Below are 17,410 nucleotides of genomic sequence, written 5' to 3'. Positions count from 1 at the left end.
GGCACCAGTACATGTCTTGGCAGTTCTACTTCTGGTCCAGTTCCTTGATAATGTGCCTGGGAAAGCAGCAGAAGATGGCCTAAGTGCTTAGGCCCCTGTACTCATGTGGGAGACTGGATGAAGCTCTTGGCTCCTGGCTTCAGCCTGGCCCAGCCCTGGCTTTTGAGGCCATTTGGGGAGTGAACCAGCAGAGGGAAGGTCTTTCTCTCTATCTAATCATGGCTTTCAAATAAATAAATAAATGTTTTTTAAAAATGACATTTTTTTCTTTAAAAGATTTATTAAGGGGCCAGTGCTGTGGCATAGTAGGCTAAGTATCTGCCTATGGTATTGGCATCCCATATAGGAACTGGTTCGTGTCCAGGCTGCTTCTCTTCCAATCCAGCTCTCTGCTTATAGCCTGGAAAAGCAGGAGAAGATGGCTCAAGTCCTTGGGCCCCTGCATCCACATGGGAGACCCAGAAGAAGCTCCTGGCTCCTGGCTTCAGATCAGCCCAGCCCTGGTCATTGCAGGTATTTGGGGAGTGAACCACAGATGGAAGTCCTTTCTCTCTGTCTCTCCCTCTCTGTCTGTAACTCTTTAAGAAAGATCTTATTTATTTATTTGAAAGGAAGAGTTACATAAAAGGAGAGACAGAGAGAAAGAGATGGAGAAAGAGATCTTCCATCTGCTGGTTCATTCACCAAATGGCTGCAGTGGTAACTCATATGGGATGCAAGTGTTGCAGGTGATGGCTTAACCTGCTGTGCCACAATGCAGCCCTGGGGATTTTTTTTTTTTTTTTTTTTGAATGAACAAGAATGAGGCAGGCACACGTGCACACACACACACACACACACACACACACACTTCCACATACTGGTTCACTCCACAATGCCTGCAAAGGCTCAGGCTGGGGGACGAAAACCAGGCGCCAGGAACTCAATCCAGGTCTTCCACCTAAGCGTCAGGAATCTAATCACTTGATTCATCCTCACTGCTCTAGGGTCTGCATTGGCAGGAAGCTGGAGTCAGCGGCTGTAGGTGGACATCAGACTCAGGACTGTGATACGGGACATGAGCATCTTAACTACTAGGCCAAATTTTAAACATTACAACTTACACTTTTAAACAGATTTTCATTCATTCATCAAACAGGCACTAAAGAGTTCCAAGAATGAAACAGGCCAGGCTCTTTTCCCTCCTTGAGAACAGGTACTCTGTATTATTCAGTTATACTCCAGCACATAGAATACACTGACTTACACTGACTCAAGGTGCTCTGGATTCTACCAAGAAGAAACCATGTACACAGTTTTAATTTGTGGTAAAAATAAAAAGCAATACGAAAGGCTCAGAGCAAAGTCACAGAAAGGAGTGCCTTCCTGTTGTGGCGTCATTCTTCAGGCAAGAGATAAAGAAAGAGATAAGGCAAGGAGAGACATAGAGGGAGAGGGTGTGAAAAGATGATGGGGAGAGAGGGATCCATAGGAGAAAGAGTGGGAAGGGGAAGGGATGGAGAGAAGAGTGTATACGGAAAGAACAAGGATAAAAGTGAGGTACTAAGGGATGGGAAATGGTGAACAACATGGAGATCTCTGATTATAGAGAATCTTCAATGCCAGTATCCAGAGTCTTACTTTTAGCCTGAAAACAATGGGTAGGTGGCCTTTAGAAAACTTTAAGATGAAGTATTATGATAACATTTATGTTTTTAAAAGTATTAACCTAGAAAGAGCAAAGGAAAGGATTGGCAAAATGCAGAACAAGTTAGAATTTAAGATTGCCAAAATAAAAGCAACAAAATATCAGAATAATTTCTAGGAGGACAGACACAAAATGATACTACCATATATGGTGAATTGATAGAATATATGATCAAAACAGCTATGGGAAGCAAGAGAAAGAAAGTAGTTAGGAATGATCTATTAGTTTTTGGTCTAAAAAACTGGGTGACATGGTTACATTTATTGTTGCTGAAAGTAATGAAGAGAATGTTTATAAAAGAAAACAATGAGCATGCTTCCGGATTTGTTGAGATTGTTTGTGGAATGTTAATGAGGCCAGGTACAGCTGGCACTGACATAGCTTGGGAGAGGGATGTGGCCTGGAGTAAACTCTGTGTTTGTTTATTTGTACTAGGAAGTCATCAGCACTTATTGACAGTAGTTGATGTTACTGAATAGATAAAATTATTTGGGGAGAATACAGGGGGAAAAGTATAGATCAGAGTTGAAAATGAATTCATGAGGCCATTGATGTTAGGGAGAGAGAAAGAATGGCTTTTAAGGAATGGCTAAAGAGGTAGGAGGGAAATCAAGATAATTCAAAGAACCAAAGATCAATTGTCACCACAAAGCAACATCAAGAACTTTCTATAGAAGAATTTATTCAGGGGCTGAATATCATGAAGTTAAAAGGGCACTAAGTGCTACTTCAAGAAACTAAGATATTTGTGCAAGTATATATTTATTCTGCTAAAACCAGCCTATAAGAATTCTACTGTTAGAACATAAGGACATGAAGAATTACTATAAATGCAAGGGTCCACAAAACACATGAAAATAATTCTTGTTACCTGAATAGAAATGTCCAAGACCTTTCTAGCCCAGAGTCTAGATTAAAAGTTTGAATTAATGCAATAAGTAAGAAATCTAGGATCCAAGATTTAGAAGCAAAACCAAAAGACAAAAGAGAATAGGAGAAAATTTTGAATAAAAAACAAAGGCAAACCAGAATTTATAGACCACTGATTATTCATAAAGTAGCAAGCTAGGAAATGCATTCATCACCAACTGAAATACCTTAGTTTCAGTGGGATGTAAGTCAACACACTGCTCACAGACTTTTGATATTATTTTTTAAAAAACCACAGAAACGGTTTATCTAAAATTTAGTCTGGAGTAACATTTTCATAGAAAGATATCTAAGTTTTACTTTATGTTGGCATTGCATAATCTTTCCAAGAGGGAGAAATAATGAATTTAAAATGATTGAAGAAATTATCTTATGTACTAGACATTAAAAAGGGAAACTGAAAAATAGTGAGCTTTCAACCTAAAACATTTGTCCTTGGAAGCAGTCTTAGCAAAACTTGGGAGACTTTTTACTCAATATCTAAAACATCACCTTTCAAACACAAAGAATTCTGGCTCCCAGTCTATTCCAAGTTCTATCTAGCACATAATCTTTTTGGCTCTAATAAAGAATGTTTACCTAAGTATAATTTGGAAATGGTATTATCAGGTAGGATCAAAACTCAAGTTGCTTCCTATTTTGACAGAGATGAATTGCTTTTCTGCTTCAAAGGATAAGCTTTTGTTATGAATGCTCTCACTGTTATAGATTCAGGATTTTCCCAAGAATGAGGTCAGTTATCACTTGATAAGCAAGTTAATTAGGTAGAATAATGAGATTCACTGCAGTTAAGTTATTCGAATAAAAGGTTAAGAACTATTAGTCCAACTCTGACTTACTCTCTTCAATTAGTGGGTTTTGGGTAAAATGTTTTGATTAACCTTGTTCCACTTTACCAGAGGTTGCAAATCAGTATAGTAAGTATCTTTGTTCTTTACTTTTGGAAAATAAAGAATCAAGAGATAAACTTGTAAAAGACTTTAACGGAAAGAAAATATATTTCTAGGGCTACTATTAATAATAACATGGCTTTTTTCTCCAATAATAAGACTTTGGATCGTATATATTAAAGTAGAAGATTGGTAGGTTCATAATGCAAGTAGGCTCTTCAAATCAACAAGATTTACTTGACTTTAGAATAAGTACATATATTACTAAATAAAAAACAAATATGCAATTGAAGTGACATGCGATAACAATTATGATAAAATATAGAAATGAGACATATCCAAATAAACATGTTTGGAGAACTGAAAGATGAATGGACAAATTGGCACATATTTTGTGTTATGACAAACATAAAAGATAAGCTATATTCATAAGACAAGATGAGTAAAACTGTAATCCTTAAATTCTCCTTTAATGTTCATGTACTTCTGTTTATTTATTTATTTATTTATTTATTTTTTCCTCCACAAGAAAGAGGAATAAGTATCTGGAACAGTCAATGACAAGAATTACAATCTTTAGGGGCCGGCGCTGTGGCGAGGTAGGTTAAGCCTCCATCTGCAGTGCCGGCATCTCATATGGGCACTGATTGAAATCTCAACTGCTCCATTTCCAATCCAGCTCCCTGCTAATGTGCCTGGGAAAGCAGAGGAAGATGGCCTATGTGCTTGGCCCCTGCACCCGTGTGGGAGACCTGGAAGCATCTCCTGGCTTTGGCCTAGGTCAGTCCCAGCCATTGCAGCCATTTGGGGAGTGAATCAGCAGATGGAAGACCTCTCTTTCTCTCCCTCTCCTTCTCTCTCTGTATCTCTGCCTTTCAAATAAATTCTTAAAAAAAAGAAAAAAAGAATTACCATCTTTGAATTATCTAATTTGAAGAGTGAGTGGGGTAGGTGGGTAACTGGCCAGCTGATCACTATGGTTAGGATGCCTGTGTCCCATGTCAGAGTGCCTAGGTTTGTTTGATCCTTAGCTCCAGATCCTGTGTCCAAGGCCCTTAGGAGGCAGTGGTGATGACTCAGTAATTGAGTTCCTATTCTCACATGGGAGACCTCTTCTGAGCTTCTTGCACTGAGCTTTGGCTTGGAAAAGCCTTTGCTGCTGTAGGTATTTAGTGAGTGAATCAGCATATGGGAGTTTTTTCTCTCTCTTTTTAACTCTGCCTCTCAAACACATACACATACATAGATAAATATATATATTTTGTATGTCATTTTTGTTTTACTGTGGCTTCTGCATTTCAAATAAGCACTTGCAGGTAATGGGGGCTTTGAACAGGATCACGTGGTATGAAAAGTTTTCCCAAGAAACCACAAAAAGATTGTTTTTTTTTTTTCTTTCTTTTTTCTGTCAACTTTTTGCCACCCTCAAGGCAGTGTAGGTCCCAACAAAAAGATGGTAGTTAGGGCACCATCGTGGCTGCAGGTGATGTGATGTTGGTTGCATCTGTCCTGGTGTTTGTGTAACTTCCCTGGTTTGTGTTTGATTCACTGGGGGCACCTGGCTTGAGTTGGCTCCTGCTGCGCTGCAGTGAGGCCACAGCCTTGGTTCTGGTGTGTAGGTAAAGGTGAGGCTGGTAGAATAAATGATTCCAGCACTACGGACCAAAGTTACTGGAACCTGAACTGGCTGTAGACCCATCGCCAACCTTCTCAGAATGCAGAAATGTCTGGGACAACAGGGAGCACGCTCTCTCCACACCTGTACATGGTTTCTACTTCTACATCCCAAACCACACTCGTAAACTTGGAGTGAAATTCTGGCCTGTAAGTTCAAGCATTGCTATGTCCTCTCTGCCATTCAACTGAAGACTTTCTTTTTTATTTATTTAATTTTTTTTTTTGACAGGCAGAGTTAGTGAGAAAGGGAGACAGTGAGAAAGGTCTTCCTTTTTCCGTTGGTTCACCCCCCAAATGACTGCCACAGCCGGCGTGCTGCACTGCTCCAAAGCCAGGAGCCAAGTGCTTCCTCCTGGTCTCCCATGCGGGTACAGGGCCCAAGGACCTGGGCCATCCTCCACTGCCTTCCTGGGCCACAGCAGAGAGCTGGACTGGAAGAGGAGCGACCGGGACAGAAACCGGCGCCCTCCTCTCTGCCATTCAACTGAAGACTTACTACGACACACACAGGGGTGACTGGGCAAGGACAGGGCCCATTCCCTCATAAAAGTTATACTCTGCCTTGTCTGTACTAACGATTGTCCAGGAAGCTCCATCATTTATCATTTCTTTATTTGGTTCTTTTGAGCATGGAGTGACCTGAAATTAAATTATTTCTTTCTTGAGAAAGGTGCATTTTACCTTATTCTTAAGGTAAATGCACATTCATGGAGTTGAGAACAGGATCATCTGCATCCAGCGATGCCATCTGCTTATCAACTTTCCTAATTATCAATCTTGGGAGTGCCATGCCAGTAACTGAACACACAACTTGACCGTCTTTCCATAATGGATGTAGCCATCTTGGACTGTAAATTCTTCTCCTTCTGATTCATCATCACCCAGGAGATGAATATAAAAAGCTCCCCACTGCTGAGAACTGGCATGGAAGTTACTTCCTTCTATAAGCAAATATCTGGTACTGATTGTCTAGGATCAAAGGCGATTAAATAGAGCCACCTTTGTACCTAAGGCAATGCACAAATCCACATTTTTCAGTGATTGTTTCTTTTTGGATGGCTGCGAGATGATTCTTATCTGCTTGCTGAGGAACACATCAATGTCATCACTGTTGCCATAGAACATATTTATGGACAACATGAAGTGTTTTCTCTTGTCTGAATCAGATATTTTCAGTGTTTTGGCTGTGCAATAGTTCTTTCTTTCCAAGTTCGGCTGCTACATTTCTTGATCACTATTTCCTATTCCAATAAATGCACAAGGTTGAAACTCTTGTTCAGAACAACCATCAGGTTCCATTTGCTCTTTTTTTTTTTTTTTTTTTTTTTGGCTTCCATCCACTGCCCATAAGATATACACAGGGAGGAGGGCAAAACACCCTTTTTTTCATTTCCATTTGACATCTGTGCAACTTTTGCATGAAGAATAAGCACTGTTTGATCCCCTCGATCTTTTAAATAGTTTCGCATAGCTTCTCTAGTGAGTCGCGTGGGTGGTGGTCGCTCACCAAATTTCCTTTTAATCCACGCATGGTCTTTCAAGAACATGTTAAGGAAAGTCCCAGCCTAGAACACTTTGAGTCACCTCAAAACACCTCAGCCAGTGTATCTGTATCATTCTCTTTTCCTTCTGAGATCATAATGGTTGCAAATTATAATGCTTTCATTTGAATGATAGTCTCATAATTTCAAAGACTTGTCACAACAGGCACCATCTTCCATACATAAATAATTTTAAGAAGAAACATGAATGGGATTGAAATGTGTGCGTGTATATATATCCTATATATAGATTATTTGCTTTACTAAACTGTCTTCCAACTCCCATCCTTCTGATGTTCAATTTACAGTCTTATGAAATGTGCCCTCATTCATTTGCCAATCAAATTAGCTGCCTTGGCTTCTCTGGATTGTTTCACTACAGCAGAAAAATTGTAACATGAATAGAATAAGGAACAAAATCCAACGTGATTTGGTCAAATTAGCACTTTGATCAAAACTGTGGACACACAGGCTCTCAGCACTTTCTTAACCTCTGCTCTAGCTGGAAGAGTATACTATGGTGCAATGCTTTGAATATGTTCTATACCCCAGAATTTATGCAACAGTTTAACCTGCAAAGTCATATGACAATGGCATTAAGAGGGCAGAATCTTTTTTTTTTTCTTTTGACAGGCAGAGTGGACAGTGAGAGAGAGAGACAGAGAGAAAGGTCTTCCTTTGCCATTGGTTCACCCTCCAATGGCCGCGGCAGCTGGCGCGCTGTGGCCGGCGCACCGCGCTGATCTGAAGGCAGGAGCCAGGTGCTTCTCCTGGTCTCCCATGGGGTGCAGGGCCCAAGCACTTGGGCCATCCTCCACTGCACTCCTGGGCCGTAGCAGAGAGCTGGCCTGGAAGAGGGGCAACCGGGACAGAATCCGGCGCCCTGACAGGGACTAGAACCCGGTGTGCCGGCGCCGCTAGGTGGAGGATTAGCCTAGTGAGCCGCGGCGCCGGCTTGAGGGTAGAATCTTAATATAATTAATTTGAATATAGTGTTTACAGGTGGGGCATTTGGAAATAATTAATGAAGTTATTAAGGTGAGGTCTCCATGATTAAATCCTGTTGACTTTATAAGAAGAGGGAGAGACACCAGATAGTCAGAGATATGTGCGCTCTGTGTCTTCTGCCATTTGATGCTCCATACAGCCTCAGGACTTTGCCAGCAAGGCCACTGCCAGGTGAGGCCCCTAGATCTTGCACTTCCAGGACTGGGAGCCAAAGTAAACTATTTTTGTCTTTTACAAATGAGTCTGCCAAAGGAATTCTGTGACAGTGACAAAGTGAACTGATACAATGGGTTCCTTGAAATTTATCAAGAGATGCTAAACAAGCAAGGCCCTCGCAGTCTGGCAATACTTAGCAATACAGACCCCCAGTGCTGACACACACTACTTTTACTCTTAATGCTCTGTGACTACAAATGTGGCTTCCCTTGACTTCCTTAGTAAGCCTCCTGGACTGCTAGACCACTATTACAGTTTGAAGACAAAGGTATAGGGATAACAGAGTTTTAAAAACTTTCTCTGAAGTCCATGTTCTGCCTAAAAGGAAAAGGAAAGCTGAAGAACTTTAAGAATAAAGAGGGGGCCGGCGCCGCGGCTCACTAGACTAATCCTCCACCTTGTGGCGCCGGCACACTGGGTTCTAGTCCCGGTCAGGGCGCCGGATTCTGTCCCGGTTGCTCCTCTTCCAGGCCAGCTCTCTGCTGTGGCCAGGGAGGGCAGTGGAGGATGGCCCAAGTGCTTGGGTGCCTGCACCCGCGTGGGAGACCAGAGGAAGCACCTGGCTCCTAGCTTCAGATCGGCATAGTTCTGGCTGTAGCGGCCATTTGGGGGGGGTGAACCAACAGAAGGAAGACTTTTCTCTCTGTCTCTCTCTCTCACTGTCTAACTCTATGTGTCAAATAAAAAATAAAAAAATTAAAAATAATAATGTAACATATATCCTTTTGTATCCATGAGTAAGTTACACTTCTGACATGCATCCAAGAAAGCCTACCTGCTAACCTCCTCAAAGTGAATTATATTATTAAGAAGCAACACCTTGGGGCCAGTGCTGTGGCCTAGCGGGTAAAGCTGCTGCCTACAGTGCTGGCATCCCATATGGGCACTGGTTCAACTCCTAGCTGCTCTACTTCTGATCCAGCTCTCTGCTATGGCCTGGGAAAGTGGTAGAGGATGGCCCAAGTCCTTGGGCCCCTGTACCCACGTGGGAGACCTGGAAGAAGCTCCTGGCTCCTGGCTTAGGATTGGCACAGCTCTGGCCATTGTGGCCAATTGGGGAATGAACCAGCAGATGGAAGACCTCTCTCTCTGCCTCTCCATCTCTCTGTGTAACTCTGACTTTCAAATAAATTAATTTATAAAAAAAAGGCAACACCTTGGCAAGTTCCAGAGTGAGGCACACTTGGTCTCTGGGTTCCTTTCTCACCTAGCCAGTAGGGTAGACTTTTTGAGTTCATTATCAACTCATCAGTTCATCTGTCACCTGCCAGTAGTTAGAGAAAACTAAGCCAGGCATCAAGTGCTGGCCTTTCTGCCTTCTCCAAAGCAAATGGAAAACCAGAACAGATGTGTACTTTTAAAACTCATTATATCCACTTGCCCATTTTATCAGATCAGAATAGGTAGTGATTAACATTAGATATGCCAATACAAAAAACTGTTCAAATAGAAGTCTAACTCATCACTCACATCCTAAATGGACATGCACTCTGAACCTCTTTGACATGTGAACCCTAGTTTGTTTGTTTGTTTAAGTTTTTTTAAAATTTTTTTGGAAGGTAGAGTTACAGAGAGAGAAAGGGAGAGAGAAAGCTCTTCCATCCAGTTTCACTCCCCAAAGGGCCACAATGGCTGGAGCTGAGCCAGTCTGATATTAGGAGCCAGGAGCTTCCTCTTGGTTTCCTATAAAATTTAAAAATTAAAAAAAAAACTAAACAAACAAACTAGGGTTCATATGTCAAAGAGGTTCAGAGCCTGGAAGGTAATGCGGCGGAAGTAAAATTCTGGGAAAACAGGCAGAGGACGTCAGGAGGTAGGAACAACTACCACACGGATTTCAAGGTAAGGTGAGGAGTAGCTTCATAAGAAATGGGGGCAGGTCAGCTGGAATGCTTGTATCCCTTACTAAAGTGGCAGAGTTCAAGTCTCAGTTCTCCTCCCCAAGCCAGCTTCCTGCTAAGGCACAGCCTGGGATGCAGCCGGCTCAAGCAGTCACACCCCTGACACCCATATGGGCATCTGGAAAGGGAATCAGCAGATCGAAGTTCTCTCTCTTTGCATTTCTTAAATAAGTAAAATAAATAAATAAGAAATAGCAAAGACAAAAAATGAAAAAAAGTAATTCCCTTTAAGTGAAATATTTTCCCTATGACTTTTCAATTTTGGAACGTGGGTTCAATGCTTTAATTTTTCCCCTGGGTATAAGGTGATCACAGTTAATTCTCTGCAACTAATCTGCTCTACTTTCTATCTATCCACATTTAGAGGAAAAACTTAAAGAACACTGAGAAAACAGATTTTATAAAATATGTAAGAGACTGTACTCTAAGTTGGATTACAATATACTTATATAAAGGTAGCATTTGCTTTTCAATATTCACAACATTCATAGAATATCAATTTTTGAGACCTTTGTCAAATGGTAAGGCAGTAAAAGAATTACAGAAGTGACTGATTTTTCACTCTAAAATACAATTTCATTTATTTATAAAAGTACTTTAAAATTACAATGCTAAGTGTAGGAACTGTTATTTTCAAAGTTAACTGATATCTTAGATTTGTTGCAGGGAAAGCTAATAATGAAACTGAATGCAGAGCAAATTGCAAGGAGCTGATACGTGATGCTTTTGATTGCCAGCCTTTTTTCTATCACCAGCCTCATCATTCAAATCATCAAGTAAGTGTGTTGGCATTAAAATAATTTGAATTCAGGTTTCAGATTCTGCATACTTATATCCAACATTATTCGCCAGAAGTTAAACATTCCTCTGATTCCCCCACAAAACATATGGTGCATAATGATGTTTCAGACGACAGCGGACCACAACATATACAACAATGTCCCATAAGATCGTATCACCTGTGGGGAGCAACTCGGACTAGACTAAGTTACTGGAATTAAGACTTATTCTATGCATCTGCTCTCCCACAATATGGCGCTGAGAAGGGAGAAACAGCTTCTACACAGCTGCCTCCAGTTCAACCAATAAACTGTAGGACCTGCTCCTGATTGGAGGAGAGCAGCATACTCGGCGTGTGGGCAGCCGAGTTGGGATTGGTGGAAGAGGACTATAAAGGAGGAGAGAGACAACATGCACCAGGAACATCTAAGGGGAACATCCACCTGAGGAACACCTGTGCAGCCCCCGAGAGAGCCAGCCGGCGGTGTGCCGCTCCCCCGCGGAAGTGGGGAATGTGGCAGGGGGAACCGCCCTTCCACGGAGGTGGAAGGGTCGGTAGCCAACCCGGGAAGAACCAGCAGCAAACCCAGGGAGGGCCGAGCAGACAAAAGAACAGCGCAGGGTCCTGTGTCGTTCCTCCACGAAGACGGGGAGCGACATAATGGTGCCGTGACTCGGATATGAAGCCTAGGCAGGGTTTAGTGTCGTTCCTCCACGAAGAGGGGGAGCGACAATCACCAAGTAACATTACAGTTGTCTTAGCTTGTGTAAGTACCGTCCGTGATATTTGCACAACAGCAAAATTACTTAACCTATTTCTTGGAACATATCCCTTCACAGTCATGTGAAGTGATGCATGACTGTGCAAGGACTCTTCAAAATGTTTAAGGAAAAAAGTGAATTGTGCAAAAACTTGCATGGATTTCAAAATTGCTTTAATAAACTCATCCATGAACTTTGTTGATGTACACTCATAAATGCTTTATTTCAAATTGGGTCTTGTTTTTGAAGACCTAAGGTTATTTTACAAATGAATTTTTCCAGGGCCAGTGCTGTGGCATAGTGGGTTCAGTCACCACCAGCAGTGCTGGCATCCCATATGGGCAATGGTTCGACTGCCACTGCTCCACTTTCGGATGGAAGATCTCCTTCTCTCTCTCTGCCTCTCCATCGTGGTAATTCTTTCAAATAAATAAATCTTTAAAAAATTACTTTTCCTACTGTGATGAAGAACCTTGGCAATAAGGAGAGAGATGGAAGAGAAAGTATAGGTGTTATTGGATATACTAGAATTTTCTTTTTGTTGCATACAAACTTACAATTTTTAATCAACAGGACTAAGGAAAATCAGATGTGGCAAAAAAATGGAAGGGGCCAGTGCTGTGGTGTAGATGTTTGTAAAGCCAGCACTTGCAGTGTTAGCAGTTCGAGTTGCAGCTGCTCCATTTCTGATCCAGCTCTCTGCTAATGTGCCTGGAAAAGCAGCAGCACATGGCCCAAGGTCTTGGGCCTCTGCACCCACATAGGAGATCAGGAAGAAGCTCCTGGCTCCTGGCTTCGGATCAGTCCTGCTCCAGCTCTTGTAGCCATTAGGGGAGTGAACCAGTGGATAGAAGGTCTTTCTCTCTCTGTCTCACCCTCTCTCCCCTTTTCTAACTCTGCCCTTCAAATAAATAAATAAATCTTTTTTAAAAAAAGGAGTCAGAGGGGCCAGCACTGTGGCTCACTTGGTTAATCCGCCACCTGTGGCGCCGGCATCCCATATGGGCACCGGGTTCTAGTCCCGGCTGCTCCTCTTCCAGTCCAGCTCTCTGCATGGGAGACCAGAAAGAAGCACCTGGCTTCTGACTTCGGATTGGTGCAGCGCTGGCCGTTGCAGCCATTTGGGGAGTGAACCAACAGAAAGAAGACCTTTCGCTCTGTCTGTCTCTCTCTCACTGTCTAACTCTACCTGTCAAATAAAAAATTAAAAAAAAAAGGCAAATTCAGTGACAGAAGAGAGACTAGATCCATGGCCTTGATTACAACTAAATTCTTTCCATTATACTAAGTCACATCTATATTCACTTATTTTCATTTGTGCAATTTTCAGTAAAGAAAAAAAGCGGTAGGAACTATTGGTTCATATTTTTTTTTAACTTGATATGGTATAGTACTTAAGGAAATTGCTAAGGATTATGCATTCATTATACTAAACCCATTCCAGGGGGTAGGTGTTGAGCTCCAGGATAGCATCTTCAGTAAGATAATTCCCCAATAGCAATTTCTATTAGGTTTACCTCTGTTCAGCTGAAAAAATTTTCCAGTGCTCAGCCTTTTTGTTGAAATCTGTAGTAACTTGCCTCAATAGTTGTTTGTCCATTTTCTAAGCTTTCATTAACATTTTTCCATTTTAGAAGACCCAAATTATCCTTGATTTTCCTGTATTAATTTAACTACCTCTGACTCCTTTTTTTTTTTTGACAGGTAGATATAGATAGTGAGAGAGAGACGGACAGAAAGGTCTTCCTTCTGTTGGTTCACTCCCCCCCCAAATGGCCTCTATGGCTGGCACTGCGCCAATCCGAAGGCGGGAGCCAGGTGCCTCTTCCTGGTCTCCCATGCGGGTGCAGGAGCCCAAGCACCTGGGCCATCCTCCACTGCCCTCCCGGGCCACAGCAGAGAGCTGGACTGGAAGAGGAGCAGCCAGGACTAGAACCCGGTGCCCATATGGGATGCTGGCGCCACAGGCAGAGGATTAACCAAGTGAGCTGTGGCTAGCCCCTGAATTTGCCTTTCAACTGTACTCAAATTACTTAGCCATTCTGAGTACCAGTTCCCTTATATTTATACAAAGAGAATGAAAAGCAAGAAAAGAAACCAAAACATGCACTGAGAACCTGCTACACATTATGTATGCATTCCTAGTGATTTTCAAATGTTACCAATGCTCATATTATGCTTACAACATCCTTATGAATTAGTTATCATGTCCAATTTCCTAAGTGATGAATTTGCCGTCACAATAGGCAGCTGAGCCAAGCTTTGTGTCCAGCTCTACTTAACTCTGAATCCCACAGTTTTAATAATACACTCATTGCCCCTCACTAGCCTCAAAAGGGGCCAATAACGTCAATGCTCTGGGTCCGGTTGACTACTGACTTTCCTGCCACCCCTACTGCCATCGTCATTCAAACTCTTATCTCAGCAGACTGTACCAGCTGTCCTAGATGTCCTCCTGCTCCCACTCACTGGCCTCTCTCACTGATTTCCCATGTTGCTGCCAGAGTGTCTACTCCTGAGACACAAACTTGTGAATTTTACATCCTTGCACAAAGGCTCCAAATACAGAGAAAACACCAAAACTTCTGGAAACAGTCTACTTCCAACTTTCCCACCTAACATCACTCCCCTCCCAAAGAACTACTTGCTGTTGCCCAAACACGGCCAGTTCAGGCCTTTGGAGCAGGCTGAGAACTGGCCTGGAATGCCCTTTGTCTTTCATCAACCTTTAAGTGTAGTCTGTTTTTAGTAGGTTACCATGCTCACTAGCCCAGAATGTATTTACTCCACCACATGCAAAATCTTCATCTTTTTAAATACAACTCTGTTGTCACTTCCTCTGTGACTAGCCCCGCTCCCAATTTTCACTGAGCAGTTTCTGTTGTGCTTCCATTCAGCATTCTCATGTTTACTTTTATAAGACATTATCCTACACTAGTGTTTTTGCCTTCTCTACTGTGACTGCTCAGGGTTTTTTGTATACTTATGTCATTATTCCTTTTTGGTCACTCATCGGTGTCTGACAATAATTATTTGTTAAATTTAAAAATCTGGAAAAGGTAATGCTTTCATCATTAATAAATATCATTTCCTCATTGATATTGCAGGGGTTCCATTTCCAGATAGAAACATCCAGCTACACGAGGTCAGAAATCATCTCATTTAGGATGTATGTATACATGGTTCAAGAGGAAGAGGAGACAGAGGAGAACAGAAAGGAGCTGGAAAGACAGGCTAGGACCAAATTGTGCAGGGTCTTAGGAGGAGCTGCGACTTTATCTTGTAAGAGATGGGACAGTACACAGAGATTCTTTTTTTTTTTTTTTATTTGAAAGTCAGAGTTACACAGAGAGAAGAGGAGAGGAGAGGAGAGGAGAGGAGAGGAGAGGAGAGGAGAGGAGAGGAGAGGAGAGGAGAGGAGAGGATTTGGAAGCAAAAGAGACACAGATGCATAGGCAGTTGAGGCTGAAAGATGAAAAAAATGAGCATATCCCTTGACATCCATCAGGTATTTTCCATAGGGCAGCTCCTGTTCTGAGTGCACACAAGTTAATTCACTGTGCCTTTACAGGAGGGAGTTTCTATCACCTTCAATGTAAAGAAAATGGAGACAAACAGATTTTAAGTAGTATCTTGCCAAGCTCACATGGTGAGAATTTGATGGAACTCAGATCAGATCCCAAGCAGTCTAGTTTCAGGGACCTCTTTAATGACCTCTCCGTAGTATTCATATAACGAAGAGCGCCCAGGCCAGCTTGTGGGTGAGAGGTGAACAAACTCAGGCTGGAAGGGAACACGGACATTTAGGAAGTGGAAAATGTTCACTTCCACAAACATTTACTAAGCAATTACTATATAACAATTCTTACATGCTAAACAGCGACGAAAAAAAAGTCACAGGTAGGGAAAACAAATTTATCTAATAATGAAATATAAATGATGCAGCAGTAAAAACAGACCATTATCAAAGGATTAAAAGGAATAGCTGAAGAAAAATAAGAAGTGTAAGAACAAGGTATCACAAAATCTAATGAAGATACAGAGTTAAAAATAGTACTCGGGGGGGCACATAAAAAGAGAAATAAAAGATGATAATCAGCTGTTTCCTACCTTCTGAAAGGAAATACATTCTGAAAATTCACACTGAAAACAACGGCATTTCTGGTTAGCTCTTGTTCCTCAAGTAGAGATTCTAATTTCTATAACTCTAAACAATTCAAGTAATTCAAGCATCTAAAATTTTCACCATGTAGGATCTAAGTTCTACTTGGTTCCTCACTTGCATCAGTGGATTGTAGCAATTCAAGTGTATAACCCCATATCAGCACAAGGACGCTTGTTAAATGTCGTGTCATGAATTTAGAATCAGATGATTACTTCTCAAAGCATCAAAACAGAAAATGTTTTGGTTAATAATTCCAGAAAGATTATCACTGTTGAACATGGCAGGGGAAGAAGTTATTTTTTTCTTAGAAAAATGCTATTGACTAGGGATTAACTCTTAGTCTTTTACTTAATTTTATTAGCAGAAAGGGAGATAATGCTTCACACCATGTAGTTCGCTATGTTCAATAAACTTATGGGAGAGAAGTAGAAATGATTAAAAAAGACAAGCATTCATTGTACTGAACAACCAAGTACTATTTATAAAGTCTTCTAAACCAATTGCATGCTCTTCTAATATATCACCCAAAGCCACGGGTGAGATACTCATCTGAAGAGCCCATAGAGAACATTCATCAGGAAGAGAATAACCTTTAGAGGTCTAAGTTCCCAGGAGTGAAGTGGTTTTGCCTTTAAACTTGTAAAACAGACAATTCAAAGCAGAAGCTGCATTTTTTTTATGTTGACAACACAATGTCTGATTGATTAAATAAAAGCATCATTGACAATCAGACTCCACAGTTCATGAATGCTACACATGGGAGCAGAGAATACAGAGCAAGGGCAGAGTTACACAGAGAGGAGGAGATAAGGGGGGCGGGAATCTTCCATCCACTGGTTCACTCCCCAAAGCTGGGGATATGCCAGGCAGAATACGGGAGCCTAGAGCTTCTTACAGATCTCTTACATGGGTGCAGGGGCCCAAGCACTTAGACTCTCTTCCGCTGCTTTCCTAGGCACAATAGCAGGGAGCTGGATTGGAAGTGGAATAGCCAGATCTTTTTTTTTTAAGGATTTATTTATTTGAAAGAGTTACACACAGAGAGAATGAGAGGCAGCGAGAACAGCCAGATTTTAAACTGGTAGCCATATGGGATGTTAGTGTCACAGGTGGAAGATCAACCTGCTATGCCCCTGGGAAATCCTTTCTTTATAAATTTTATATTGGGAGTGGTTTGCAGACAGGGGGCATATATCCCATTCTCCGATTCATTCCCCAAAACGAATGGCATAGCTCCACAGCTAGGAGCCAGGAACTCAACCCAGGTCTCCCATTTGGGAGGCAGGAACCCAAGCACTTGAGCCATCACTGCTGCCTCCACTGTCTGCATCAGCAGAAAGCTGGAACCACGAGGGGATCGAGCAACAAACCCAGGCATTTCAATATGGAACACAGTCTCTTAACTTCCAGGCCAAATACCACCCTCTAACCCCAAATTTAAGCTTGGGATAAAGTTGCATGTATCTGTAGCAAGTGGAAAGTCAACTGGTCCATGTGATAATTACTAGAAAAAGCAAGCCTCTGAAAAAATAAGAATAAATCTAGCTTGATACCAGAAGCAAGGACCAATCAAGCACAGTTGGTGCTCTTAATTCAAGATAGGTATTTTCTCTAAAATAGCCATGCTAAATTAGCAAATCCGGAACCCCTGGCCTTGGGGGTGAACAGGTTCCTGGAGCTCCTGGATACAACACCTCTGTCACTCGATCACTGCATAACCTTGTCTATGTGTGCTTCTGTTTAAAGGCACTTTATTTAATAATACATCATTGCTTCAACAGCATGACCAACAGCCCTAAAACTCATGCCTGAACTAAGCTGATTTACTACAGATACTCTCTCCATAAGGTACA

General features: G+C 41.8%; 1 protein-coding gene and 1 pseudogene across 17 annotated transcripts in view; both read right to left on the bottom strand.

Annotated features, from left to right (window-relative positions):
- ERC1 (ELKS/RAB6-interacting/CAST family member 1) overlaps positions 1–17,410 on the bottom strand; it is a 518,217-nt gene that overhangs the window by 178,954 nt on the left and 321,853 nt on the right. The window lies entirely within an intron of this gene.
- LOC103349010 (recombining binding protein suppressor of hairless-like) lies at positions 4,844–7,007 on the bottom strand (annotated as a pseudogene).

The sequence above is a fragment of the Oryctolagus cuniculus genome, chromosome 9, assembly GCF_964237555.1.
Source record: "Oryctolagus cuniculus chromosome 9, mOryCun1.1, whole genome shotgun sequence".
NCBI lineage: Eukaryota > Metazoa > Chordata > Mammalia > Lagomorpha > Leporidae > Oryctolagus > Oryctolagus cuniculus.
This window is presented reverse-complemented; position numbering and strand designations above follow the sequence as displayed.